Source organism: Antechinus flavipes, chromosome 1 (genome assembly GCF_016432865.1).
Source record: "Antechinus flavipes isolate AdamAnt ecotype Samford, QLD, Australia chromosome 1, AdamAnt_v2, whole genome shotgun sequence".
Lineage (NCBI taxonomy): Eukaryota > Metazoa > Chordata > Mammalia > Dasyuromorphia > Dasyuridae > Antechinus > Antechinus flavipes.
In genome coordinates this window covers 90,150,912-90,155,204 of record NC_067398.1, presented here as the reverse complement: position 1 = coordinate 90,155,204, position 4,293 = coordinate 90,150,912, and the positions used below count along the sequence as shown (strand labels likewise).

The 4,293-nt window shown below is 36.3% G+C and overlaps 1 pseudogene; it reads left to right on the top strand.

The window, feature by feature from the left end:
• The first annotated feature begins 1,720 nt into the window (after positions 1-1,720).
• On the top strand, positions 1,721-2,554 carry LOC127544218 (ATP synthase subunit O, mitochondrial-like; annotated as a pseudogene).
• The last annotated feature ends 1,739 nt before the right edge of the window (positions 2,555-4,293 follow it).

The following is a 4,293-nucleotide window of genomic DNA, read 5'->3' as shown; positions in this document are numbered from 1 at the left end:
AGGGCTTGGCTCCTTTTCTGTACCTTATAATCCACTGTAATTACAGAGACACCTAGAAATTGCTACAATGCAAGATGAAAGAATGGTGCTTTGTATAGTACCTTTTTTTATGAAATCCTCACCAACAAAGAATAGACCATTATCAGGAAGCGAAGGGGAAATATAAACAGAAGCAAAGAGTGAGAACACTAATAACTTACATTTATATCACCTTGCAGGATTGTGAAAATGCTTTCCTTCTAACACTTCTGTTAGGTAAGCAGGGCAAATAGTATTTCCCATTTTACAGTTGAAAGAATTAAAGCTCAGAAGGGCCAATGTTTTATCTATAGTCATTCAACTTAGAAATGTTAAGAATTAGTCCCTGAGCTAATATTTATCCTCAAACTGAGAATTCTCTCTACCATAACCCTCTATCTTTAGAAAAAGAGGGAAACAAATAGAATTAATAATAACAATAGAGGTAGAGAGAATGTGGAAAGCTGTTCCAGGAAGTCAAGTTATCAAAACTACTATCTTAGAATAATTGTCATTTTAGGGGGGGGGGGGAGGAGGAGGGGGGAAGCCTTGAATATTTTTTCTTAAAGAAATTTGCCCATACAAGAATGGTAGAAAGAGCATAGTTGACAGAAACTTAAACTGTTATCCTTTTCATGACTACTGATACAATGATATCAATGTTTAGTCTCAGCTTTCAGGCAATAAGCTTGGAGAGGAAAACATTATCAATTATTTGACAATAGCAATAATTTACAAATCTACAAGTCTGGGAAGGATTAACTTTTCTACTGAAAGTAGCTTAGGTTCAGGAGCTCTACTACAGTAGTTACAGTGAAATAGCAAAACTGAGGTCAAATATGAATCAACTCACTCTGTTGAATCATTTCACTCTTATCTTACTCTTTGTGACACTATTTGGTGTTTTCTTGACAATGATACCCTTTTGCACATCTATCTCATGTGGGTAAGAGAGGAGCACAGCCCAGGTACAGTGTGGGCAATCTAGTGAGAGACTCTTGGTTACAGCACAGATCAGTAACAAATGCCCCTTATTTGTGAATAGGTAAGGCCAGTGGCACAACAGGCCAGTTGCGAGGCCTCCAGTTTTAGCACAGAATGGAAATTAGAAGTCCCAAAACCACTGCCCAAAACATCAGTGGGCAAGCCACTAGTACCTCCAGATCCAGGTGAATTGTTAGTGATAAAGCCTCTATCCTCCAACAAAAGAACTTTGGGAAATGTGCCATGGTTCCTAAAAGCAGATTTCAAGTTTTTAAAAAATGAACAAATAGCCAAAAAGAGCCTCTGATGATAGAATGCTAACATGGTGACAGGGAAGATCAGAATATAAACTCAGAAGAGACAACAATGGCAAAATGCCTATGTGTGAAGCCTCAATGGAGAATATGAAGTTGTCTCAAGCTTAAAAATTCTTGGGGCAGTGAGATGGTGCAGTGAATTGAGCACTAATCCTGAAATCAAAAGGACCTGAATTCAAATTCAAAATTGGACACTTAACATTTACTAGTTGTGTGACCCAAGGCACATCACTTAATCCCAATTACCTCATAAAAAAAATCAAGCAGGAGAGGTAGAAGGGAAAAGCTAACTAAAGAAAATATGCCATTAAAATTATAATTTGGCACTTTCTCCTCCACCTCGAATCTCCAATTTGACCTTCAATGGCCACAAGAAAAGATGGGTGCCTGGGGCTGCTAGGATGGTTCAACAGGTATGCTGCTTCACCACTTCAGTGGGCAGATCATTTGGGAACCTCATCGATCCTCCAATCCGAGTTTATGGTCTGGAAGGTTGATATACCACTGCTCTGTTTTCTGTTGCATCTAAGCAGAACAAACTGGATGGGGTAGAAAAGGAGTTACTCACAATAACAAAACTTTTGAAGGAACCCAAAATGGTTGACTCTATTTATGAATCCCCATGCAAAGCATTCTATTAAAATAAAAACTCTAAGTGACATAATTGAAAAAGAGAGGTTTAAAAAAAAACTCATTTGAAATAAAGAGATATGCACAGAATAAAGGTAAAAGGCAGATTCAGAATATATTATGCTTCAGTTGATGTTTTAAAAACAAAAAATAAAAGAACAATCTTGACCTCATGTAGAGGGCCTGAACTCTAAAAAGGTATACTAGAATCTAGGTGAGAATGGGTACTTATACTTAAGTACCTATTCAATGTGGGATAATGGTTCTCTGTAGTGATGTAATCATAACCAACCTCATGAAATTGCTTGTTGAAAATGGTAGCTTAAACAATACCCAAGGAATCATTTCAGCATTTTCTACCATGATGAGTGTATATCGTAGAGAAGTGCAATGCTTAATTACTATTGCATCTACTTTGAATAGTGCAATTCTTTCAAAATTAAAAGCAGTCCTGAAGAGCTTCCTGAATAAAGGCCAAGTCCTAAAAATGGAGTTAAGAATGACCCTTCAATCATGGGAGCAATGATTGTTCATATAGGAGAGAAGTAAGTTGATATGTCTGCAAGATGCAGAAGCTAAGCAAAATTATGAGGGAAGCTATTTGAAATAACATTTTTCCATAGTTCATCAATGAAACTTCCAGAAATTGTGGAAATAATGAAATTACTTGGAAATTTAAAAAAAAATAGAATTGGGCATGTGGAAGCTAATGACTCTATGAGACATCAAGAATCAAAAAAGCAAAACCAAAAGAAAGAAAAGTGAAAAATATCTTAATGGAGAAAACAAATGACCTGGAAAATAAATCCAGGACAGACAATCAAAAAATTATCAGACTACCTGAAAGTTGTGAACAAAAAAGAACCTGGAAAACATCATCAAGGAAATTATTAAGGAAAACTTCCCTAAGATCCTAGAACCACAAGGCAAAATAGTAATAGAAAGAATCCACCAATCACCCTTTGAAAGAGATCCTAAAATGAAAACTCCAAGGAATATAGTAGCCAAATTCCAGAATTATCAGGCCAAAGAGATAATACTGTAGGAACCCAGAAAAACAATTTAAGTACCAATGAGCCACAGTCAGGACCAATCCTGGATTTAGCACCTTCTACATGACAGGATTAGAGGGCCTAGAATTTGGGAACATAAGGCTCTGTAAAGCTGGATATTGAAAACTATCTTGCATATATTTGGAAAAAATGAAATATTAAATTTTAAAAAACATATCTCTATTAGGGCAATTAGAGGAAACATACTTAGAGGGTGTAGTTATAACAACTTTGATGTGACAATATTTTAAAAATTAAAGGGAAAAAAAGAGTTATACTTAGATAAAAAGAAAGGGGATAATAGAATAAGAAAAATTTTATCATAAGAAGGGGTGCAAAAGACATTATAGTAGAGGAAAAGAAAGGAGAGTGTGAGCATTGTTTAAATATTACTCTCATTGTATTTGGCTCAGAGGGAATAGAAATTTATCTTATGCAATACGGAAGTAGAAGGGAGAAAAAGAAAGAAAAGAGGGAAGGCTGATAGAAGGAAGGACAAGAGTAGGAAGGGAAACAGGAAAGAACAGTGGAGCTGGTAGAAGTGAGAGCAAATTGAGGGAGATTGGAGCCAAACACTGGTGAAGAGGGAAAAGGGTGAAAGGGAAGAGAAAAGTACAAATGGGGAAAGATTGTATGGAAGGAAATGCACAGAAATTATACTTGTGATGTGAATGTGATGGTCTTTGCCATAAAACAGAAGTAAATAACTGAATGGATTAAAAGCGAGAATTCAACAATATGTTATTTATTTAAAAAAAAAACTCATTTGAAACAAAGAGATATGCACAGAATAAAGGTAAAAGGCAGATTCAGAATATATTATGCTTCAGTTGATGTTTTAAAAACAAAAAATAAAAGAACAATCTTGACCTCATGTAGAGGGCCTGAACTCTAAAAAGGTATACTAGAATCTAGGTGAGAATGGGTACTTATACTTAAGTACCTATTCAATGTGGGATAATGGTTCTCTGTAGTGATGTAATGGTTGCATGTGCTCAGTGTGGTGTAGTGATATAATTATACTGAAGTATTTAAGGGCTGGGACAACTGGGAATGCTCTCTCAGCCACAGCTCTCAGCCAAAGACATAAGAGAAGAGGCCAGATTCCAGACTCCTTCTTTGACCAGCCACATGCTAGCTCTTCTGCCTCCTTCACTCCCCCACTAAGACCAAGGACTCGGGCTAATCCCGAGGTCCTCCAGAGAACTAGTTCAGACATTACAATCTCAGACAAAGCAAAAGCAAAAATGGAGGTAATTAAAAGATAAGGAAGGATATAGCATCTTGTTAAA